Source organism: Balaenoptera physalus (genome assembly GCF_965194825.1).
Source record: "Balaenoptera physalus genome assembly, chromosome: 3".
Classification (NCBI taxonomy): domain Eukaryota; kingdom Metazoa; phylum Chordata; class Mammalia; order Artiodactyla; family Balaenopteridae; genus Balaenoptera; species Balaenoptera physalus.
The window spans coordinates 84,178,399-84,205,350 of record NC_138890.1 but is presented as its reverse complement, the minus strand read 5'-3'; the positions used below and the strand labels follow the sequence as shown (position 1 = coordinate 84,205,350).

The window sequence follows — 26,952 nt, the reverse complement described above, 5'->3', positions numbered from 1 at the left end:
GTATGGAAAAACAAAAGACCTCAAATAGCCAAAGCAATCTTGTAAAGAAAAGCGGAGCTGGGGGAATCAGGCTCCCAGAGTTAGACTATACTACAAAGCTACATAATTAAGACAGTATGGTACTGGCACAAAAGCATAAATACAGATCAGTGGAACAGGATAGAAAGCCCAGAGATAAACCCATGCACATATGTTCACCTTATTTTTGATGAAGGAGGCAAGAATATACAATAGAGAAAAGATAGCCTCTTCTTAAGTCGTGCTGGGAAAACTGGACAGCTACATGTAAAAGAACGAAATTAGTACACTCCCTGACACCATACACAAAAAGAAGCTCAAAATAGATTAAAGACCTAAATGTAAGGCCAGACACTATAAAATTCTTAGAGCAAAACATAGGCAGGACACTCTATGACATAAATCACAGCAAGATCCTTTTTGACCCACCTCCTACAGAAATGGAAATAAAAATAAAGTAAGCAAATGGGACCTAATGAAACTTAAAACCTTTTGCATAGCAAAGGAAACCATAAACAAGATGAAAAGACAACCCTCAGAATGGGAGAATATATTTGCAAATGAAGCCACTGACAAAGGATTAATCTCCAAAATTTACAAGCCACACATGGAGCTCAATATCAAATAAGCAAACAACCCAATCCAAAAATGGGCAAAAGACCTAAATAGACATTTCTCCAAAGAAGATATACAGATTGCCAACAAACACATGAAAGGATGCTCAACATCACTAATCATTAGAGAAATGCAAATCAAAACTACAATGAGGTAACACTTCACACCAGTCAGAATGGCCATCATCAAAAATCTACAAACAATAAATGCTGGAGAGGGTGTGGAGAAAAGGGAACCCTCTTGCACTGTTGGTGGGAATGTAAATTGGTACAGCCACTATGGAGAACAGTATGGAGGTTCCTTAGGAAACTAAAAACAGAACTACCATATGACCCAGCCATCCCACTACTAGGCACATACCCTGAGAAAACCATAATTCAAAAAGAGTCATGTACCACAATGTTCATTGCAGCACTCTTTACAATAGCTAAGACATGGAAGCAACCTAAGTGTCCATTGACAGATGAATGGATAAAGAAGATGTGGCTCATATATACAATGGAATATTACTCAGCCATAAAAAGAAAAGAAACTGAGTTATTTGTAGTGAGATGGATGGACCTAGAGTCTGTCATACAGAGTGAAGTAAGTCAGAAAGAGAAAAACAAATACTGTATGCTAACACATATATATGGAATCTAAAAGAAATAAAAAGGTTCTGAAGAGCCTAAGGGTAGGACAGGAATAAAGATGCAGACTTAGAGAAAGGACTTGAGGACACAGAGAGGGGGAAGGGTGAGGTGGGATGAAGTGAGAGAGTGTCATTTACATATATACACTACCAAATGTAAAATAGATAGCTAGTGGGACACAGCCGCATAGTATAGGGAGATCAGCTTGATGCTTTGTGACCACCTAGAGTGGTGGGATAGGGAGGGTGGGAGGGAGACACAAGAGGGAGGAGATATGGGGATATATGTATACATATAGTTGATTCACTTTGTTATACAACAGCAACTAACACAACAATGTAAAGCAATTATAGTCCAATGAAGAAGTTAAAAATAAATTAATTAATTAATAAAAGAGACTGAAGCAGAAAAAAGATCTACCACTAACATCATATTTAATGCTGTGATCCTTGCAGTTTTCCCACTAAGATCAGGAGCAAGGCAAGGATGTTACCTTTCACAACTACGTTTCAACAACACACTTAAAGTCCAAACTAATGCAATAAGAAAAGTAATTAATAGGTATTCCTTGATTGGTAGGGAAGAAATAAGACTGTTCACAGATGACATGATTTTCTATGTTGAAAATTCAAAAGAATTGCCAAAAAGTTTCTGGAACTAATAAGCAATTATAGCAAAGTTGCAGGAAACCAGGTTAATATACCAAAATAAATTGCTTTCCTATATCCCAGCAGTGAACAAGTGGAATTTGAAATTAAAAACAAAATACCATATACATTAACATCCCCCAAAAGTAAATACCTAGGAAGAAATCTAATAAAATATGTATAATATCTGTAAGAAGAAAACTACAAAACTCTGATAAAAGAAATCAAAGAATAAATGTAGAGAGAGTCAATGTTTATGGATAGGAAAACTCAATATCGTGAAGATGTCAGTTCTTCCTACCTTGATCTATGGATTCAATGCAATTCTTTTTTTTTTAATTTATTTTTTTGGCTGCTTTGGGCCATCGTTGCTTCGCACGGGCTTTCTCTAGTTGCAGCGAGCGGGAGCTACTCTTCGTTGTGGTATGTGGTCTTCTCATTGCGGTGGCTTCTCTTGTTGCAGGGCATGTGCTCTAGGTGCATCAGCTTCAGTAGTTGTGGCACATGGGCTCAGTAGCTGTGGCACACGGGCTTAATTGCTCCGTGGCATGTGGGATCTTCCTGGACCAGAGCTCGAACGTGTGTCCCCTGCAGTGGCAGGCGGATTCTTAACCACTGAGCCACCAGGGAAGTCCCTCAATGCAATTCTAATCAAATCCCAGCAAGTTATTTTATGGATATTGACAAACTGACTCTAAAGTTTATATGGAATGGTAAAAGACCCAGCATAGCCAACCCAATATCAAAGGAAAAGAACAAAGTTGCAGGACTAACATTACCTGGTTTCAAGAATTCCCATAAGATACAGTGATTGAGAAAGTGTGCTATTGGTGAAAGAATGGACAAATAGATCAATTGAACATAATAGAAAGCCCAGAAATAGCCCCCACATAAATACTGTCAACTGATCTTTTACAAAAGAACAAAGGTAATATAATGGAGAAAAGATAGTCTTTTCAACAAATTGTACTGGAACAACTGGACCATCCACATGCAAAAAAAAAAAAAAAAAATGAATCTAGACAAATCCTTACATCCCTCACAAAATTAACTCAAAATGGATCATATACCTAAATGTAAAATGCAAATCTATAAAAATCCTAGAGATAACATAGGAGAAAATCTAGATGACCTTGAGTTTTAGGTATAACAGCAAAAGATGATCCTTAAAATCAGAATTGATAAATTGGACGTCATTGAAATTAAATTTTTTTCTGCTCTGTGAAAGACACTGTGAAGAGAATGAAAAGATAAACCACAGACTGGGAGAAAATATATGCAAAAGACATGTCTGATAAACAACTGTTATCCAAAATATACAAAGTATCCTTAAAACTCAACAATAAGAGCCACCAACCTGATTTTAAAATAGGCCAAAAACTTTAATAGATACCTCATTAAAGAAGGTATACAGATGACAAATAAGCATGTGAAAAGATATTCAACATCATATGTCATTAGGGAAATGCAAATTAAAGCAATAAGATACCATTTCATACCCGTTAAAATGGCCAAAATCCAGAACCACTGACAACACCTAAAGCTGAAGAGGACAGAGAACAGTAGGAATTCTCATGCACTGCCTGAGGGAATGAAAAATAGTGCGGCCACTTTGGAATACAGTTTGGTGGTTTCTTACAGAAAACCAAATATACTCTTACCATGTGATTTGGCAATTACACTCCTTGGTATTTACCCAAAGGAGTTGAAAACATGTCCACACAATATCCTGCACACAGGTGTTAATAGCAGTTTTATAATTGCCAAAACTTTGAAGCAATCTAGATGTCCTTCCAAAGTGAATGGACAAGTAAACTATGGTGCATACAATGGAATATTATTTAGTGCTGCGAAAAATTAGCTATCAAGCCATGAAAAAAAAAGGAGGAACCTTAAAGGCATATTACTGAATGAAAGAAGCAAGTCTGAAAAGGCTACATAATGTAGGATTCCAGCTATATGACATCCTGGAAAAGGCAAAACTATGGAGACAGGGAAAAGAGTGGTCTTTGCCAGGGGATAGTGGGGAGGGAGGGATAAATAGATGGAGCACAGACAATTTTTAGGGCAGTGAAACTACTCTGTATGATCCTATGATAGTGAATACATATCATTATACATTTGTCCAAACTCAGAAAATGTACAACACCAAGTATGAACCCTAGTGTAAACTATGGACATTAGCTAATAATGATGTGTCAATGTAGGTTCATCAAATGTGACAAAAGTACCACTCTGGTGGGGATGTTGATAATGAGGGAGGCTATGCATGTGCTGGGGCAGGGCGTTTATGGAAAATCTCTGTACATTCCACTCAATTTTGCTGTGAACCTAAAACTCTAAAATATTAAGTCTCTTTTTAAAAAAATTAGGGAACAAAGTCGTTGGGATGGTATTCAGAGAAAGACTATGGCAGGGGTCAGCAAACGTTTCTGTGAAGGGCCAAGTATGGTCTTCATTGCACATTATTCTTTGTTTTTTGACAATTCCCTAAAAATGTAAAAACAGTCGCCAGCTGATTGCCTTAAAAATCAGGTGGCAGTTTGGATTAGGTCATAGCTTGCTGGTCTCTGAACTGTGTAATTAGAAACATAGGTCTTTCAGAAAAAGTTCTGAATGCTAACTTTGCAAATAGATAAAATATTTTTGAGTACCTCCTGGTTTAACAAATAATACATTAGAAATGTACATTCTAATTAAAATGGTATTGTTAAGTGATGCATTGTCCACCTTCCTGAACACCCCCAACATAGCAATGCTAGACAAAATATTTAAAATATATATTTAAAGTATCTAGATGCTACATCACTATGACAGTGAGCAAAAGGAGAGAGGAGTCTTACCCAAGAAGAGGAAAACAAAACTTCATGAAAGATGGCTGATAAACTCAGTAAGCAGGTGAATTGTCATTCAAAGAAATACAATTACTAAGTCAGTCTTCCAAAACAGATTTTAAAAACAAGTATCTTTGAAATCCTAAAAGGGATACAGGAATAAGTAATATTTACAAAATAAGATAAAGGAATCATGAAATACAGACAGATGTGGCTCAAGAATAGGGAAAACTAAAAAGAACCAATTAGAGATTCTGGAATTGAAAATTATTGTCATGTTTTAATTAATAGGTGAACATTACTAAAGAGATAATAAATTGGAAGACCTAGAACAAAACACTGAAATTTTGGGAAAAAAGTGAAAATAAAATTAAAGACCCAGATCAGAAAATAGATTGAGAAATTCTAACCTATACCTAATACATGTTCCAAAAATAAGAAATATAGCCATGGGAAAGAGGCTAGTTTTGAAGAAATGAGAGAGTGTCTTCTGAGTTGAAGAAAGACATAGATCCTCAAATAGATAGTGACCTAAGTGGTAAATATGAGAAATAAAAATTCAGTCCTATATACACTATAGTGATACCACCACCCTGTACAACACTTTTGCATGAAATAGAAAGCAGTACCTTCTGGCAGGTGCTGTCCATTAATTTCGTGATTTGGGTGAGTAGCTCATGGCCTAGTTTTTGCCTCCACTTGCTCCCTTAGCCACATTCCTCTGTGCAGGGCAAGAATTATAGAACTGTACATGGTATGACAGTAGGTGAAAAATAGAAGAATCTAATTAAAAGTTGTTTTATAGATTTCCTACAAAGTAGCAACACTTATGCTGACTGTAGTGTTTTTCTCCATATGTGTGTGATAATGCATGCTAGAAGGCAATAGAATAAACTCTTTAAATGCGGAGGAAAAAGGATTCACACCCTGAGGCACTATACAGCACTAAATTATCCTTCAAGAGTAAGGATGAAATAGTTTTGGACAAAATCTAATAGAATTTACCTCTTACAGATTCTTGCTGAGAGGACTACAAAAGGATGGATTCCAGCAAGGGAAAAAGTGAATCTAAGGAATGGAGTGGGATATAAGTAATAGCGGTGAGTACAAAATAGTAGTAAAATGTGTGCATTTAATTCTAATGTAACACACAGTGATTTTATTGAAAAAAGAATGTTAAACTTAGGTCAGCTGAATTTACTTCAGTTGGACACTACTCTCTGCCTATGGTTTCAACTATTTTCAATATAGTGACTCGCTCATTTTCAACAATTAAGTGTCCATTTCTCCTGCTAGCTGACTACCACTACACTAAGAAAAGGTAAACAGTTGATATTTCAATAATATGAGGGAAAAAAACAAAGTATTTTTCTTTGTAACCCCTGAGTAAGCTCACCTAGTGCTTATAAAAGTGCCTATCATGTAAAAGGTACTCAAAAATATTGATTGAATGAATAAATGTATTCTCCCTTATATTTTAAGAATAGTTTCCATCACTTAGTAAGATTAGTTATTGGCACAGAGATTCATATCCTTGGTTTGTTTTTCTCAAAAAACAGTGATAAAAATCACTGTGATTTAAAACATGTTACAAAGTCTACATTTTTACGAACTTATGGCAAGCTTCAAAGAATAATTTTGGGGGAGACGGTTTTCTGGGTGTTCTCTTTTAGGTCTTGAATAGATTAATCTTAGGTTAAAAATATAGTTGTTTTTTAAAATTTAATTTATTTATTTTATACAGCAAGTTCTTATTAGTTATCTATTTTATACATGTTAGTATATGTATGTCAATCCCAATCTCCCAATTCATCTCACCACCACCACCCCATTTGAGCAACAAAGAAGACTGGTTCTTGGTTGGAAGGGAGATACGTGTTTTTAAAGTTCTTCATGAAGTATTCTTTCATAATATGTCACCCAGTTATTTTTATATGGAACAGGCAGACAAGCTTCTCACCCTCATCCCAGAAGCAATTTCTGTGTCCAGGCTGCGTTGCTATCCTAGTATTCATTTAGGGCAATCTCAAAGATGGCCTGGCAGCTCCAGCCTGGTGGTAAAATCATCATCTTGGCAGAGTACTGGTCATTTCCTTACACTCTTGCTCCATACCCAGCTTGCCAGTCAGTAGTTGGGTACCTTTAAGGTACCAGCCCTAATAGTCAAGGTTCCTCACCTAATTTTCTGATTACCTTAGAAAGAGATGGCTTTTGTCCATACTCTCATGGCCGCCAAGCTATGTGAGACATTTATGTTAAAAGCCAGACTTTTCATGAAGCAGGTGGTTCAAGTCCCAAAATGTGCATGTTTTGGTATTTCTTGGTGAGTCAGCTATGAAAAAGTCCAGGTCTTGTATATGTTGTGTTGTTGTTTCATCTGGAGTTTTTGATTCTTAAAACTGGTGATGTGGCTACCTGCTGAGGTTGAGCTGCCACAGAGAGTATGTATTTGGACTCAACTATTTAACCACTTAGGGCGTCAGGATGAAAGCCACAGCTCATAATCCACGTTGAAGTCTCTTCTGCTTTCATGTCTTCCGTCCTTCTGACTACTAACAACTAGCTAGCATCCATGGATTTTTACAAAACTAAAACATAAACCTAATAAATATCTAATCAGTTTTTGCTCTCTTTTGCTCCCTATTTAAAAGAAAATTTATAATTTAGATCAAGAGTTAAAGAAATATAAATACAATTCAACTGATAGCATCCATTTCATATTAACCCTTTCCCAGTCTTGGATAGAAAAATACCCTGATTTATTGGAATAAAAAGCTTTCCAAAGACATATAGTGAGGAGTTTGGTGCTTTGGGGCTTCAGAAAAACTTGTTTAGAGAAAAATTTTATGGAAATGCTTTTATTTACCCTTTCAAACTCATTTCTTTGAAATTATTAGAGAGAGGGGACCATGTCCATTTTCCTTTAACTGTATTTTTCAATGTTTCAATAAGCATATAGTATATATTTTTCACATGTAATAAAATTAATGGTTATTTTGACAGTAAGACAGAAGGCTCACTGAGCATCTGAAAACAGCCATGATAGGTAGGGAAGTATATTATTGAGTCCACGTAGTTGGTAGAAACCAGAGTCATTTTAACAAGAGAATTTAATATAAAGAATGGTCATCCAGGAATTAGACATCTGATAAAGGGAACACTAAGGTTTCACAGACCATCCCTAGAACTGAGAAAATTAAGGGAAGAGATTAGGATTCTCAAAAATTTAGAATCTTGGCTGAGGGACTCACAGAGCTTGGGCTCAGACTTCTGAGGAGAGGGTGTGGCTGAGCCGAGTTAGTGCCTCAGGAATGCCACAGAGATGCTGCATGGGACTGGGAACCAGACTTTTAAGGAGTGGGTACCAACCGGCTGCAGATGGGTCCAGTGAGAAGCCACAGTGATGTTGGCTCTGCCAGTGTTGGAAAAAATGCAACTGGAATCAGCTGCACTTACTGGAATAACCAGCCACTGCCAGGTGTATCTTTGTTGGATGGTGATGAGCGTAACAGGAATCAAAACAGGAAGAGGAAAAAACCTAGAAGGACAGTATCCTTTTTCTCTTCTGTTGTCTACTCTCTCTCTAGTGCCCCCTGTTGTCAGAGCCTAATGGTGATCCCGCTAGCCAAAGAGAAATGGTTTGCAGAGTTCCAGCCCCGGAATCACAAAAAGTGAAGAATAGAAGAGTGGATTTGAAGCTAAGAGATGATAGTTTACTAATGAGCACAGGAGAAAATAAAATAAAACTGACTTGTCTTGCTTGCCATCTATATGATTATTTCATGAAAAATAAGTTTAATACTTTTAGCCTTCATATTTTAGGGAAAAATAATCATTTTTGAGAAAGTATTTTTCTTGCTCAATTAACTTAATGGAGTCTGCAAAGGAATTACTTGGATAAAGATGGTTGGCTCAACATATGCATGTGCTTTCCCACATTTCTTAAAATAGCTGAAGAGGTATTTTTAAAAATAATCTTAATTATGTTAAAAAATAATAATTCACGACAGAAAGAAAGCAGAGGGGGAAAAAAGAAAGCTGATGAATTTGAAAAGGCACATCAACAAAGAAAGCAGGATAATGTCACTGCAGATGTGGGAGTGTTTCTCAGGGAGCTGCAACCTAAAAATCAATGAATATGAGAAGCAGATAAGGTTTCTGGGACATTGGGATGAGTAATAGGGTAATTTCTTTATGAGGAGGAAAACCAGTCAGTCCCCTCCTTTTATCTCCAAAGGTGCTGAGCAGTGGGCAAAAGGAGTTTGCTGTCAAGATAAAGTGATGTGTGTAGGCTGTGAGGCCAGAGAGGGAGTCCCTTGCATGGCTAGTGACCCCTGGAAGGGGCATAGAGTCAGAGAGTAGAAGACCAGCTACAAACTCACCTACAAAACATGCCCTGCCCTTTTCCCACAAACACCTGAGGTAACTATCTAAGAAAGGAACAGGTCAAACAGTGACTCTGGAATATAAAGATGAACAGACAGCCAAGAATTGCATGAGGAAATCTGTCACTATGGAAGAGTCACCAAATTCACCAAATAGATGACTTTACACCTGAAAATTGAGTTATTTGAATAAACAAAAGTTAAACTATAATCGTTATTAAAGAGATGGTATAACATCTATTTTTTAATTTCAACATTTACTATAGGTATTCCAAAATATGAACAAAGTATAAGCATATGTATATTGACTCATCCATTCCAGGAAGAATTGTAAAAAGGCTTTGGGTTACAAGCAGATACACCTGCGTTTGAACTCTGACTGCCCATTAATATATGTGTGATATTAAAATCTTGAAAATGACAGTCTGTTATAACATCTATTTGTAAAAAGCCATTATCAGAAGAAAAATGATTATCTTGGTAATTATAAATCATTGGTAATTTTAAAATAATCTTAATTGTTTTGTAAAACAGTAATTCATGACAGAAAGCAGATGGGGGAAAAAGGAAGCAGATGAATTTTATTCATACAGAACAACATGAATCAACAACAGTATCTATACCAGTATAAATATCTTGGTAGAAATTTTAAGATCTCATTAGTTAGCTTAAAGGCAGAATAGACACAGCTAAAGAATGAATTAATATTGGGATGCTTGTATCATTACATAAATTAGAGTTTTCTTTTTTTCCAGATATATGCCCAGGAATGGGATTACAGGATCATATAGTAACTCTGTTTTTAGTTTTTTTTCCTCCATTTAAGAAACCTCCATAACTGTTCTCCACGGTGGCTGTAGCAATTTATATTCCCATCAACAGTGTAGGAGGGTGCCCTTTTCTCCACACCTTCTCCAGCATTTATTATTTGTAGACTTTTTGATCATAACCATTCTGACTAGTGCGAGGTGATACCTCATTGTGGTTTTGATTTGCATTTCTCTAATAATGAGTGCTGTTGAGCATCTTTTCATGTGGCTGTTGGCCATCTGTATATCTTCTTTGGAGAAATGTCTATTCAGGTCTTCTGCCCATTTTTTGATCGAGTTGTTTGTTTTTTTGATATTGAGTTGTAAGAGCTGTTTGTATACTTTGGATATTGACCCCTTGTTGGTTGCAACTTTTGAAAATATTTTCTTCCATTCCATAGGTTATTTTTTCATTTTGCTGATGGTTTCCTTTGCTGTGCAAAAGATTTTAAGTTGATTAGATCCTGTTTATTTATTTTTTATTTTATTTCTTTTACCTTGGGAGATAGATCTAAGAAGATATTGCTATAATTTATGTCCAAGAATGTTTTGCCTATGTTCTTTTCTAGGAGTTTTATGGTGTCATGTCTTATATTTAGACCATTTCGAGTTTATTTTTGTATATAGTGTGAGGGAGTGTTCCAGTTTCATTGATTTATGTGTAGCTGTCGAGCTTTCCCAACACCACTTGTTGAAAAGACTGTCTTTTCTCCGCTGTATAGTCTTGCCTCCTTTGTCATAGATTAATTGAATGTAGGTATGTGGGTTTATTTCTGGGCCCTCTATTCTGTTCCATTGATCTATATGTCTGCTTTTGTGCCAGCACCATGCTGTTTTGATTCCTGTAGCTTTGTAGTATTGTCTGAAGTCTGGAAGGGTCATGCCTCCAGCTTTGTTCTTTTCCCTCAGGATTGCTTTTCCAATTCTTGGTCTTTGGTGGTTGCATATAAATGCTAGGATAATTTGTTCTAGTTCTGTGAAAAATGTCATGGGTAATTTGATAATGATTGCATTAAATATGTAGATTGCTTTGGTAGTATGGCCATTTTAACAATATTAATTCTTCCAGTCTAAGAGCATGGGATATCTTTCCATTTCTTTGAATCATCTTCAGTTTCCTTTATCAGTGTTTTATAGTTCTCAGCATGTAAGTCTTTCACCCCTTTGGTCAGGTTTATTTCTAGGTATTTTATTTTTTGATGAGATTTTGTAAGGTTTTTTTTTTTTTTTTACTTTCTCTTTCTGATATTTCATTGAAATCTGCTGCATTTTTTTTTTACTGTCTCTTTCTGATATTTCCAAGAAATCTGTTGCATTTCATTAGTGTAAAGAAATGCAGCAGATTTCTGTATGTTAAGTTTGTATCCTGCTACCTTACTGAATTCATTTATCAGTTCAAGTAGTTTATGCCCAATGCTCACAGCAGCACCATTTACAGTAGCCAAGACATGGAAGCACCCTGAGTGTCCATCGGCAGATGAATGAATAAAGAAGACATGGTATAAACACAAACACACACACACACGCACACACACACAGTGGAATATTACTCAGCCATAAAAAAAATGAAATAATGCCATTTACAGCAACATGGATGGACCTAGAGATTATCATACTAAGTGAAGTAAGTCAGACAGAGAAAGACAGATATCATATGATATCACTTGTATGTGGAATCCAAAAAAAATGATATAAACAAACTTATTTACAACAGAAATAGATTCACAGACATAGAAAACAAACTTATAGTTATGAAAGGGGAAAGGGGGGAGGAATAAATTAGGAGTTTGAAATTAACATACACACCCTACTATATAGAAAATGGATAAACAATGAGGACCTACTGTGTAGCACAGGGAACTATATTCAACTATATTCAGTAACTTGTAGTAACCTATAATGGAATAGAATCTGAAAAAGAACATATATATGTTATATCTATATATAACATATATATATGTATAATTGAATCACTTCACTGTACATCTGAAACTAACACAACATTGTAAATCAGCTATACTTCAATAAAAAAAGACACAAATAGAACAGCATGAATCAACAACAGTATCTATACCAGTATAAATATCTTGGTAGAAATTTAAAGATCTCATTAGTCAGCTTAAAGGCAGAATAGACACAGCTAAAGAATGAATTAACAAGTCAAGGTTTTCTTCAACATAGAGAAAAAACAGATTAGAATGACAAAAAAATGTATGTTATATGGAAAATGGTCCAGAATGTACAATATATTTGTTTTCCAAGCATTCCAAGCACATAAAAAAGAGAGGGTGAAATGGAAGAAATAATCAAAGAAATTATTTATAAAACATTTTCATCGTGAAGTATAATACTAATTGAAAGGGACCACCAAGCTGCAGGTAGATGAAATAATAAAAGACACATAATTTGTCTATTGTGTTCACTATCACACCCTTAGACGATTAAACAAGTGCTTGGCACATAGTAGGTGCTCAGAAAATATTTATCAAAAAATATTTATCAAATGAATGAATGAATCTAAACATAAAATGGTAAATTTTGAGAACACCAACATTAAAGAAAAAAAATCCCAAATGTCTACAAAGGAAAAAAAACGTGAATTAGATTTTTCATTAGACGTAATGAGAAATACTAAGTGGGGCAAAATTTCATATTCTGAGGGAAATTGATTTTGAAACTAAAATCTTATAGCTGGCCACATTAACGTTTAAGTGTGAGTATAAAATAAGATAAGACATTTACAAGTACACTAAGACTCAGAAATACACTAATCTACAGATCCTCTGTGAAGTATTTAAGTTTGTGCTCTAGCAAAACAAAAATGAATTGAAGAAGGACATAGACTGGGGAGCAAATGAACCAGGAAAGCTTGTAGTGAAGTTCATTTAATTATGCTTCATTGAAAAAATAACAATCTGGGACTAAAATTCCCAAAGATATCAACAGAAGAAATAGTTGGTCAGAGCTGGGAGAGGGTTGAGTGGGGATTACTGGATAGGAGGAAGAAAAAAATTCCTGTTCAGTAGGTAAGTATACCAATACATTTTTAATTTTAGAAAATTGTAAAATGTTTTAACATAGATTAAGTGTTCTTAAAATTCAGAGTATATAAGAATCTTTTAGAGTGTTTCATTTTAAAAAATGTTGGGTCAAAATATACGAGCATTCTTTTTTTTTCTTTTATTTATTGGAGTATAATTGCTTAACAGTGTTGCGTTAGTTTCTGCTGTACAATAAAGTGAATCAGCTATATGTATACATGTATCCCCTCCCTCTTGGACCTCCCTCCCCTCTCCCCCCTCCCCCCGTCCGACCCATCCCACCCATCCCACCCATCTAGGTCATCACAGAGCACTGAGCTGAGCTCCCTGTGCTATACAGCAGGTTCCCACTAGCTATCTATTTGTATATATGTCAAACCTAGTCTCCCAATTCATCCCACTCTCCCCTTCCCCCACGGTGTCCACACGTCCATTCTCTACGTCTGCATCTCTATTCCTGACCTGCAAATAGGTTCATCTGTGCCATTTTTCTAGATTCCACATATATGTGTTAATATATGATACTTGTTTTTCTCTTTCTGACTTACTTCACTCTGTATGACAGATTCTAGGTCCATCCACATCTCTACAAATGACTCAGTTTTGTTCCTTTTTATGGCTGAGTTCCTTTTATAATATTCCATTATATATATGTACCACATCTTCTTTACCCATTTTTCTGTCAATGGACATTTAGGTTATTTCCATGTCCTGGCTATTGTAAATAGTGCTGCAATGAACATTGGGGTACATGTGACTTTTTGAATTATGGTCTTCTCAGGGTATATGATATGCCCAGTGGTGGGATTGCGGGTCATATGGTAGTTCTATGTTTAGTTTTTTAAGGAACCTCCATACTGTTCTCCACAGTGGCTGTATCAATTTACATTCCCACCATAGATACTGTCAAATTCTCCAGAGTAAAGTTTACCAATTTATACTGTGTCAACAGTATTTAAAAGTGCTTATTTCCTGTACCTTCACAACACTTGATATAATCAAATGGCTTTTTCCTCAATCTGATTATATTTTGCAACTTGGTCTTTATTAGAGCAATGTATTATGGTTATCCCTTGAGATCCATAAAGAGAGAGATCTAACTCATTCTTTTAAATAGCTGTATAATGTTTCATAGTAGTTGGTACTTATTAAGATTATGCCTGTTTCGTTCTTGTTGCTGTTGTTAATAACAAATATCCTTCAACAACTATTTTTGTGTAGGGGAAGGTTGCAAGGTCAAAAACGAGTATCTAATTTTAGCAGACACTCTTGGATTTCTTTTACTTTAAACTTTTCCTTTTCCTGACCACTCAATCCAAAACACTGTTTTAATTCACTCAAACTTCTTACTTCTCTCTGAAAAGTTTTGTTCATTTATTTGTTTTCCTGATATTTTACTCTGTTTACTTCTAGAATGTAAGCCCTTTTAGGTGGGGACTTTGTCTAACTTGCTATATGTCCAGTGTTTATAGCAGTCAGTAAGTTATTGAATGAATGAATGAATGCAAGTGTGAATGATAAACATACAGTGTCTTCCTACTTCCTTGCTTTTGTTCCTGCTATTCCCTCTGCTGAAAATATTTTTACCTGTCAAATTGTACTTACTTTTCAAGACCAAGTTCCAATGCTTCCTAATTCATGAAGCATCCTTTAATCTCCTTCCCTCAGAAGTGACTTTCTCTCTACTCCTGCTTCTGCAGTAGTTTGTACTACAGTCCTCACACTTACTTCATTCTGGCTTCTATCATAACAGCATCATTAGCTGTCCGTACAGCTGTCTTCTCAGTGGGTCATAAACTCCTGAGGGCAGAGACCATGCCCATTCATCTTTCTGTTTTCCAGAACTCTGATCACTGTACCTTGCACTTGACAGAATTTTTAATTTAATTAAAGTATTACCGTAAGTACCTTAATTCTTTTATAGGCTTAGTAGAAAAATATTCAAATTTGGAACCAGAAAATAAAAAGAGTATGAAACTTAGCTCTTTCACTCTTAGCTGTATAATACTCTGTTTGGATTAACCTCCACATACCTCTTTCCCTTTTGTAAATGAGGATTATAATCCCTAACTTGTAAGGTTACATGTGAAGAGTAAATATAAAACATGTAAATGTGAGGTACACATGAGGGTATATATGAAGCATAGTTCTTGGAACACAGTAGATGGGTATTTGTTGATTTTCATTCTCTCAGTAAACATTGAGTGCTTGCTCTGTGCCAGACAATTATGACGATGATTATGATGGAAAAGTCCCAAGCCTTAGAATTTTCATTGATAGATGTTTGTAATTTGGGGAAGGATAAAAACAAGGATAAAAAATAAGCATTTTCCTTTAAGTGATTAAGAGGTTTGAAGCTCAGGTACACACTATGTTGGAGCAAAAGACAGCTTCAGTCTTAAGATTTCTTTTTAATTTATTTGAGATCAAATTCTATTTCATTAAAAAATTATTAAACATAGAGTCTCCTCTTGATATAAGCCTCAAAATAAATTGAAGAATATATGAATTACTTTTGAGGTCTTGTTAGGTGAAGTAAGCAAAATCTATTTATATAAAGTTTATTAGCATGTGGAGTACAAGAGAAAATCTTGAATATTGCATTTACCAAAACAGTATAATAAAACTAAATTTAGTGACTGCATTTCAGATTTTAAAAATGTTGTCAACCAAACTCATTTAAAAAGCAGTCAGCTTAAAATGTATAAACTTTAACTGTCTATCTAATTACTTGAAATAAAATCATGGTGTTGTATTCTGCTTCTTAGGTAGAATGTTTTCTTTTAACAAAACTTAGACCAAATAGCAGTATAATGTCTGAAATTTAAGTTTTGGTAATTTACTCTATGGTGCTCCATTTCTGTTATGTAAAATGAGCTTTCTTCTTACTCAGCTCCTTACTTGGAAAGTGTATAGTCATGATTTTTCACACTGTGTCTTCTTCATTATTTAATTAGGGGCTCAGAAATTTCAGAATGTTGTCAATCATATAGAAGAAAAAAGTGATTTTGGGGTTTATGTAGTTTAAGCTTTATATTATGACTTTCTCTTTTGACACATAAAATCTGTCATTCATATTTTCTCTTTATAAGTATTATGATTTTTTTACTTTAAAAAATAAAAGACAGTAACAGCAAAAAATCATTATAATTTATATCATAATAAATATTCATGGCATACTGCCTAATGCCCCTAATATTTAAAAAACATTAGAATAGATTATTTCTGAATATAACAATTAAAATAGCTCAAAGAGAAATTAATTTGATTTCCTTATTTCAATTATTACAATTATCATTTAATTAGTTTAATTAAATAATAGAAAAGGTAAATCTTCAAAAATATAAGGTTGCCTAGAAGTAAAAAAAAAAAATTCACTGATCCCTTTTCAGTACTTCAGATAAAGCTGTTTTCCTTTATATTACTCAGTGTTCATTTTCACAAGGATTCATAACAATAATGATTTCTTTTTAGAATTTTGATTCCTGGAAAATGTGAACTACTTGCTTGTTTTCTTCTCTCATCTACTAAGATTTCTGCCATCACTTTTTGCATTTCCTTTTTAGCTTTTGTTGTCTAGGAGCTCTCCACTGAACTTACTATTCAAACACAGCAATTATATTCTCACTGACATAGTTACCTCCTCCTTTTTCCTAAAAGGTCCTTGCTTTTTATCTTTATGTTAATTTCCTAGTGTACTCATGCATTTCACATGTAAATTTCTGAAATTCTTTCAAATGTTATAAATTCTTAAAAGGCTTTTCCTTAAAAATTCTATTTGTGATTACTTGATGTAGCAGATGAAGAAATGGAAGTGACAGTTAAATCTCTCTCTCCACACACACACACAAACACACACACACAGAGTTTTTATTAAACAAAGCAAAGATAACCTTGTTTAGGTTTACTCACTGGAAAAAAAAATTATTATTGTGGTGCTAGTGAGAAAAATGGAAGCAACTGGATCTTTGAAAACATTTGGCGGTCTGGGGAAGATGGGACAGAGAGAAATAAGTCTCCATTTTAAAGCCAGAGACAAAGGGGGAGAGTAAAGGCTGAAAGAGGACTGAGTCCCGGGAATAAACTTGAGCTTGCACTGAGTACATCATCACAGCTGGAGCACACCTCACAAATTTTTTCTCTTTTTACTTGCGTTGAATACCAGGTATTTTAGATAGATATACCACATAGACTTCTGTTAAAGTCTATCTGTTAAAACAAATAGACTTAAAAGTGAAAAATATCTCAAACACAATAGAAGTTAAAAGTTAAGATATTGTGTTTCTTTTGAGATTGATTGGCAGTTAATTTTGTCCTTTAAATGTATTTACAAACAGAATTATGAAAGGTAAATTTAACACTAAAGTAGGATTCTTCATGTCCAAGGGATATTGACAAAGGTAGACCCAAGGATTGGTGGTGTCCTTATTTTAAATTTACCTGGAGAAACTGGTTTATTCTTTGATTTTCAGTCTCTTATTACATACGTGATAGATGACATTATGATCAATTCTGCTGACAGTGACCCCCAGGGTCACATTTATTAGCCTTCTACTTCTAGTGTTTTTCTAATCCACGTGTAAATTAAGTTTGCCAGTTATGGTTTAAAAACTGTGACAGCTAATTAAGAGAAAATTTAGGTTGAGTTGATTGGCTGAATTTTGTGCCATAGGCAAGGTGATATAGGTGATATAGGTGAAATAGGCAAGGTGAATCCTCCAGAGCCCTGTTCATCACTGGATGACTTAATCACTTATCCTATTCTCCGATTTCTACCTTCCCATGAAACTCCTTGTTTTCCTGTTAAACTCTTCTACTTGGCATTAGGCTGTTACAGGTACACAGGTCCGTAGGATAATTGGATTCAAGACTACTAGCATCTGAATTGGCCAAAATATGTTTAAATGAATTGAATTCAAAGTATTGAATTCAGTTAAAAAACACAATTCTATTCCACTGATTTCATTTTTTTTTTTTTTTTTTTTACTTTTAAGACTTGTACTGATATCCCGATGATAAGTAATGTTGCAAAAATTGTGAGAGTCCCACTAACTTTACATGCCACTGAGAATATCTGTGATTTGGCCACACTTTTCGTTGTTTTGAGTTGAAATAGAACATGGCACATTGGAGTAAATTTTTAAGGTAAAAGGCTCCATGGAATAGAGAACTGATGGTCTTGCCTGAATTGGAAACAGAACACACGTCATCAATCCTATCTACTCTGCAGTTATTACATTAAATTTAATTCTAAATTAGTGTTATAAAAATGTATAAAATTAATGGTCCATCTTAAATCATGCAGTATTTCCTTCTCTTCCTTTATAAATTATTAAAAATTTCATTAAAAAAAGAAAACTAAATAGTCACTGGTAACCATTAATAATCTTTCCAAATTTGCATATTGCCTTCCGATCTGTCCCCTTGTACTCCCGGCTTGTAACTTCCTGTTTACAGCAGGCCTTGTTATGTATTCATGAGGATGCATAACTATATTCACGATAAGGAATACATCACAATAAATCAGGATTAACTAAAATTTTCTCCTATCTTCTTTATTTATCTTTAGATGATCTTGTTTGTTGAAGTTTTTAATAAAGAATTCCCGTTGAATTATTTTCTCTCGGTTAAAAAGTCCTGGTCTTTAACCCTGTGATGTCACATAGTTTTATCTTAAGGCCAATTCTAATAAATTGATAGTGAAGGCTCAGAACACTGTGCTGAGAAGGATTCTGAGTCTTCATAAAATCTCAGCAGGTGATTGATTAACAGTGATGTTCACAGAGGCAGGAGGATGTTTTGAAGGAGAAAGTATTTATTACTGATTTTTAGAGGTATTTTTTATATTTTATGTAATATTCTTACCAAATACAAAAATAATTTCGTCTTTTGCCTTTTAAACCTGGTTTTACTGTTTAAAATAGTCCTTTTTTTATGGTGATGGGCAATTTTGAATTCTTGATTATGCTCTATTTCTGGGTCGATTGGAGTACCTCTTCATGTACCTTAACATACAAATACTAGATATTCTGATCACTCACATGTCTGAGAACAGATTTCTGCCTTAGTTCATGAAAAGCAGATTTCATAGATTTTTTAAAATTAGACCACAGTCTTATTTCATCATTATTTGCATGTTTCTTCCTTGATCGTAGTCTATACAATGGGGAAAATATTTGGAGTCAGCCTGGTTTGAATCCTTTGTGGGAACCACTTTCTTTTTTCTGAACTAACATATGCAGAATTTATTTCTTCATTCTCATAGCTTAAAAAATATCAGAATTCCCTTTTTTTTCTTATAGTTCAACAATTTATCAATAGGTATATTTTAGTCAGTCATATTAGAACACAGTGAGACTTTTCAGTTTGCTCAGAAAATATTGATTGTGCTTTTCTCTGATTGCTTTTGTTCTGATCCTTCTGTTCTCTCCTTTAAGAAAATTACTTGTTTGCCTGCTTTGTTCTGTTTCCCATCCTCTACCTCAGTCATCTTCTTTTGCATTTAATTTTGTCCCATTCTTCTGAGTTCTGAGAAGGCTCTTGAGTTTTTTATGCACTTACCTGATATACACCTTTTTAGAATTGACACTTCTTGCTACAACACAAATTTTAACTTGTCTATAGCATTATTTTTTAGCAATTCATCCTTATTTCATTCATTTGACTTTTTGCCTCAACCAGTTATTTATAATAGCCTCCTTTTATTTAATAGCAGCCATGTCTCTTGAACTTTACTGAATATGTCAAACAGTTCCTGGAATTTTTCTTCTGATTTCTACTCTAAATTATTTTCAGAAGTGTCATTTATCTTCTGAATCATTACCTTATTTGACAATATTTTTCATAGGTCACATGTCATTTTTTTCTCCCTCTCATACTCAAATAATGTAAGATCAGAATTTTCAACAAACAGAGAAGACTGACCTTGGTCTTGCGCTTTGTCCACAGGTGTGATAGAAAGTTTCTATTGTCAGATAAACAAATTGGGTTGAGGAGCAGACAAAGTAGTGTCCACTTAGATTCTAAGATTCTGTCAGATTTTCATATACTATACTCTCTTTTGCCCAGGTGCCCCTTTTCTTTCTTCCCCAAGGCCTTGTTATCACTATGATATTGAATGAATGCAGTATATCAAACAGAACAATTTCCAGAAGAATTAGAGCATTTCTTTATTCAGAGATTCTTCACCCAATAAGATATTGTTCTGAGAAACACTGACCAAAAATGCACTGTGCTACTTACTTCACTATTGTCAGGGATCTGCAGTCTCAGTTGTATGTGTGTGAGAGGGGAGGGAGGAAGAGTGGCCAAGGAAGCATTTTACCTACCCTGAGGGGTGGTAGCTAGGGATTGGAGCAGAACAGCTGCCAACCTAGTGAATAGTGGGCCTTCCTGGAACTAACGAGCAAAGATGGTCAAGTGCATCAGCCTCTTCCACTCTTTTTTATGATAATTTTTATATCATGAAGCAATTCAGAACATTTCATGAGCTAAAGCCTTGAAAGGATTTTCTCAATCTAGATTTTCACTCAATCAGTGAAACATATTTATGTCGCACATGGGGGGGCAATGGAAAAACTGCTTCAAGTTTCATTTCATTAACTTCTATGTAAATATGAATATTTTTTGAATGCTTTATTTTCTAATCTCCCATATGAGAGCAAAGGAGGACACCCAGGACATCATTTCACCCTTCCCTCCCCCAAGGAAATTGAGCTCTGTCTTTCATCAACACATGATTAACCTAACTACCATTCCAAACAAAATAGCACTGTTACTTTCCTGAGCATGTTTATAAAATATGCAAATCCAATTTGTCCTTTGCTTCATTATTGCATTCATTATTTAGTTTCATTATAAAACATTTGAGGGTAAGAAAGGATAATTAATGTAATTAAGTTTCCATGGTTTAAAAATTTCCTAATTTTAGTAAATATTTATTGGCACTCCAGCACAAAAATGAAGATAAAATTCATTACCTTTATTATCACAGCACCAAATAGAACAAAATAATTATTCTGAAACTCAAAATATGCTATAAATGAACATTGATTATTTAATAGAAAGCCACTACACTATACCTATAGATTACCAACATATGCACATTTTCTTTTTCTATGTTTCTGGATGGACAGTTTAGGGCAAGTGGGAGGAATGAGGCTTAGCTAGTGCTTTTTAAAGGACTTACATCTGTATTATCAGATTATAGCATGCCTGAAACATCACTGAACATGCATCTCCATTTTCTTTTCCTTTTGGTCTACTTTGAGATTAAAATTTAACCAACATTGTTTTGAAAATGTTTAAGTATCAGACCCTGTACTAAAAATTTTATTCATTTCGTAATGCTCATGTCAGCGAGGAAGAAAATTTCCTCTACCCTTCTATGTTCTTCTAGCTGGTATAAAAATTAAATTGACATGAGACAGATTAACAGGAGAAAAATCAAACAAAAGTTTAATAACATGTATACATGGGAGAGACCCAGGAAAACTAAGTAAGTTGCCAAAATGGCCAAAGCCCTCACCTTAAATACCATCTTCAGCTAAAGGCAAAAGAAAATGTTACAGATAGTGGTTTGGGACTTCAAAGGGGAGGAAGGCAATTCACATGAAGATAGAAAAGCAAATGCTTGGTAAATAAATGTCTACTGGGCCATGCAGAGACAGTAGGACCCAGAATGGACTCTGATCTCTAGGCCCTGCTGAGTTTCCTCCACCACTTTAGCCCATATTCTTTGCAGATACCTCTGGTGACAGCTCTATTCCAGAAACAGGCCTGGAATCTATCAAAATTCTTTAGGCAGTTAAGGGGGAAGTAAAAAGAAAAACTTTCTGAGTCTTCTGTTTCTTAAAAATTATCAGCTTGGATTAATCCTCATGCCAAAGAGACACATTTTGGGGTGGAAAATTTTTCTCCCCTGCACTCTCAACAACCAATAGGGAAACTGGGGTATGAAAACTTGTTGGTCAATGTGCTCAAGATTACCCACCTTGTCAGAGGGAAACCTAGGCAGAGTGGAAGTACACTATGCTAGTGTTCAGGATGTGAAATGAGAAGTGTGGAATGCATTCAAAGACTGTTTAAACTATTCTGGTGCCATTTTATCCTCCTTAGGTGAAGTGTATGTGAATGTTTGTATGTTAACGTCCATAATTGAATGGATTGTATATATTTTTCTCCTCCTTGAGGCATGAAAGTCCATTGTTATTCTTAAATTGGCTATCATTTACCATTTGTACTCTTTAGGTCACCTAGAATAGTTCTTTATCTGTCTTTCCAAAAGCTACTGATATTATCAGATAATTGCTAATTTTCCCTTCAATATTTAAACCAAGAGTAGCCAAATGTGTGTTTGATGTCCTTATGGAGGGATAGGGAAGCAAGTTTTGCTTCCATTTTTGTCCTAAAATCCATTGGAGTCCTTTGACATTATTTTTTTCCTTTAGACCTAAGTCCCAGAATTGAATTCAAATCACAGTCTTGGTTCAAATCGCATGCTCATTGTTGGTCCACATCTATCTGTCTAACTATCTAAAAATAATAAGCACATGTGAACACAAAACATAAGCCAAAGCTACGACCTTGGAAATAATGACTGGCATCTAACCATATGCCCTCCATCCCTTTGTCTCTCTTAATCCAGGCTAAATATTATCCTTCCTTTCTATATGTGAAAGCTGTATCTATTGCTTCCATGTATATTACACATAGTCATTTACACACACATACACAATACACACAAACACACTTATCTGTTGTTTAAACTTATGAGAAAGAATATCATACTATATGTAGTTTTTTGGGGGAATTAATTTTTTGAAATATTACATTGCCAAGATTCATCTGTATTTTCTATGATACTATAGTTTGTTCATTTTAACGTCTGTGAAATGTACCACATCATAGTCATCAACTCTCCAATGGAAGATCGCCTTTCAAAATAGGTTCTTTCAATAGTGAACAGTGCTGCTAAAATATTCTTGAATGGGAATTCTGTTGTAAATGTGCATGTATTTCTCTTGGGAATATATTCATAGAATTGGAATGTCTGGGCCCCAGGAATTATGTGGCTCATCTCTAGGATATAACATCAGACTCATTTCCATATGCCTGCAGCACTTCCCATTTACATTTTAAAATTTTTATTGATACCTTGGATATATACAAACATTGATGGGTCTTTTGATAAATATACAACCAGTGAATATTCATTGAGCATCAACAGGGAGTTAGTGGGCTGGACTTCATCCTAGAGGCAAACCAATAAATCGTCATCACAACCCCTCTTCTCAAAAATTTTGCCATCTGGTAGAATTCAACCTTCATTTTATGATGTGGGTTGAAAAAATTCACACACACACACACACACACACACACACACACACACAGAGAAATAGCCCTGTTTTGGCTATGTGTAAGAAAGAACATGGGCAAGACATATAAGCTCCTAGAACTTCTGCAAATTGAGGGAGCTGGGCTAGATTAGTACCTTTCAAACTGTGTCCCGTGACGACCTTGCTCTGTATATCTATGAAAGTGTGGATGTTGGAGATTTGTTGGTAGCTGAAGGTGGAGGTAGGGGAGGGGAAGAAGAGACAAGGCTGGGACTCTAGGAGATCCATCAACACTGCTAACAAAGCAGCTTCACTTTCATCTCTAAGTTTTTTGTATTTCATGTGATGAAGTTTTTCTGTTGATAGGACAAATCAAAAGTTTGAAACATGCTGGAATAGGTGATCTCTTAAGTCCCATTCTGCCCTAATGTCTTGTGATTATGCATTGTATTATTTAGGACAATTGATGCTAGCTGCTACAACTGATAAAGCCCCAAATCTCAATGGCTTAATCAACACAGATTTATTTTTCACTCACACATAGCATGCTATGGGTTGGCAGAGGCTTTCCTTCATCAGGTGACTGAGGGACACAGCTCTCTCAGTCTTGTGATGCTGTGCTTTCACCCTGTGACCTCTTAGGTTGTAGCAGCATAAGAAGAAAAGAATGGAGGAAGCACACCCAGCTTTAATTGACTCCGCTCAGAAGTGACACTTGAGTTCACAGCCCATCGGCTAAACCAAGTCACATGGCCCCAACTTTACCACAAAGCGGGCTGGAACATGTGGGGGAACACATGGGATATTTCGTACACAGTAACTCTAGCTCATGTAACAAGTGCAAGAAGCATAATTCAGATGCAAAATGGCAGGTGATCAGAGTCAGGGTGACATACAGTTAAATAGTGGGGATTTTCTCAGTAAGGTACTTTGTTATCCTCAAATAAGGTATTCTTTTCAAAAGATTTCCAACGTGGTCTTTTATTTTCTGGAAAATATACAGTGTTTCTCTGAGAGCCCATCATTTTCTTGCTTTTAGGGTTGAAAGATAAAATACAAAAATTGGGTTATTGGTCTTTATTGTACTAAAATTCAATTTTTAAAAAAAAGCAATTTCTGGGATCTACCAGAGGGAGTAGCTACAGCAGTACATCAGCCCGAGCAATCTGTTTCCTTCTACGCAGATTAAAATGCATGGCCCTTTCCTCATGAAGCGTGTGCCTGTTTTTTTCTGTGTTGCTCTGAGATGAAGGAGAACACAGAGTACAAACTGTCTTTCTGACCATCTTGTTGTGACTTTATTTTATTTTTGAGCTTGACGATATTGCCTTTATCATCCTGTTCTGCATCTCATCTCTCAGTGGTACAGCATGCTCGATATGAATCACTTTCTCAAACAACAGATTTAACTTTGACGTTGCTGATGATCAGGAGAGGTTCAAAGATTGAATCAGAAGTGTTTAAATTATTTTGGGAAAGGACCACTGCTGAGTTACTGTGCTCTTTGGAGGGTGATGCTGGTGACTCGAAGCAACAGTAGAGCACAATGAAAAGAAGCCTATGCCTGGTGTGAGGGTATAGCTGACAGGAGGACTGGGAAAATAGTTCACTTAGAGAAGCAAAGATAAAATTATAAACAGAGTGATGTAGGAAATGGCTGACATTAGGGGACATGCTTCAGCTGCCTGATTAAAAAGAAAAAAACAAAACAAAACACTGAAGACTATGAGAAGGAAGAGGGGGGAAATTAACTGGTGTCAGGGAGAGAGGCCAGAGAGGAGATGCCTATTGAAATATTTAGAGAAATATCTTTAGGAGCCTGAACAATTAGTCCTGCAAAGGAAATGGCCATTTTGTTTCCTAACCTTATTTTAAAATGTTGCCTAACTGGGGCAAAGCAGATCTGGGGACAAAGAAAATGGGATAGGACCTTGTTTTCCTTCCTGTCGATTGAAAGAGCACTCGACAAAGGAACAAATAAAGCTTCTTGCTTGGGTTCAACAATTTGGATCATTTGGTTGTTTGTACTATTGCTTCCTGTGTTTACTCGAATCCAAGTAGGAAAGGTGGTTCTTTGCAGTGTGAGTGAATGAAGCAACTCCCCAGTGGTTTTCTGGTAGGATTTTGCTCTTCCCAACAACGTACTTTACCAGTTTTCTTGAGAAAACCTTTTGAGATCTTCACTTAATGTCCCAGGTGTTAAAGCCTTTGAATCATCAGCTGTAAACACCAAACAAACAATGGCCATAGGAGATTTAGAAAGATAATTAGAAATCTAAACTTTTTGGCACATTAGACGGAGATAAATTTATAGCTGAATTCTGACTGAACATTTTTCAAATGTTTGGATTGTGGCTTGGAAGAAAGGTATTGTAAATTCTTAACGGAAAGGAAAAGAAACAAAAACCTACAGTGACATGTAGTGTCAAGCACATAACAACAATTCACAAATATGTCTGCTTAGGTTACAGATGACCGAAGGAGGTTTCACTTTGGACAGGAGTAAACAGGAGATGAGCAAGCGTCTATCCAGAGTCCTTTATTGGTATAAAAACACCTTTAAATCCCAGTCTTCAACCAGTGCAGCTTACAAGTACAGGATCCCAAAAGGAAGGATTCACTAAAAATAACTACAAGATGAATGTAGTTAATGTTGAATTTCAATGACACCTGACAAACCTAACCTCAGTGGTTGGTCCACTGATATACAAGCGCACATGAGGAGGCTCCTGAGTGCTGAATGATGTGGTCATGCAAATCCAGCACGAAAAGGCAGCTTCTTTAAGAAGTTTCATTCATATCTACTTAGGACTGTTCCCAAATTCCAGAATTTCCTGAAAATCTGAAGGGGAAGTCAAAGTGACTGCACCATTTTTCTTTTGGAGCAGGTAGTAAACAGAGTCCAGACAGTACCATCAGTAGAATAATTGGACCTAATAGCGAGAAAGATTTTTTGCTTGTTTCTTTAAAAAAGAGAGAGAGAGAGAGAGAAAAGGAAGTGTGTGGATTTCTCCAGACACTAGTCCAGACATATTTCCTTGCTCAAGTTCGGGATGACAGCAACTGTTTCTTGGTTTTATATTTATGTCTTTGATTAACTATCCTATCTACAGCTTTGCTCATTGAGTCTAATACCTCAGGTTATGGGTCCCTAAAGTTGTAAATTCAAATTCATATTCTTAGTGGGATTGCTTATCACTTAAAATGGTGCTTTCATTTTGGAGCTCCTAAAACTGCTAGATTATTCTGTAACTTAATGATAACTATGCAGGTGAAACCCTTAAATAAAATAAAGCCAAAAATGTTAATGGCTGTCAAATTACTCAGCATAAAAGCCAAGAAATAATGGGTTTACAATGCATTAGCTGTTTCAAAAGAATTGTTAATTAAAGCGCTCGGCCAGCTGCAAACAAATTCATCAGACAAAAGCAGGTACTGATAAAATATTTAAATCCTTAAAATAATACAGCAAGATTAAGGTGTCAAAGTTGATGAAAATAATTATCCCACGGTAAAAGCAGGGTCATTTTCTTCCTTAATCAAAAACTCTGATCCTACAGTCACTGTAGGTGCATTTGGTATGCAGGTGAGAGAAGTAGAGAGAAATCTGGGTGTCTGGTCAGACTTAAAGTAG

General features: G+C 35.4%; 1 protein-coding gene and 1 long non-coding RNA gene across 2 annotated transcripts in view; both read left to right on the top strand.

Moving 5' to 3' along the window:
* Positions 1–26,952, top strand: part of LOC309657870 — an 849,451-nt gene that overhangs the window by 40,603 nt on the left and 781,896 nt on the right. The window lies entirely within an intron of this gene.
* KCNN2 (potassium calcium-activated channel subfamily N member 2) overlaps positions 524–26,952 on the top strand; it is a 324,148-nt gene continuing 297,719 nt past the window's right edge. The window contains exon 1 of the mRNA XM_082455743.1: positions 524–5,846. The gene's annotated coding sequence lies outside the window, so the exon portion shown is untranslated. The remainder of the gene's footprint in view (positions 5,847–26,952) is intronic.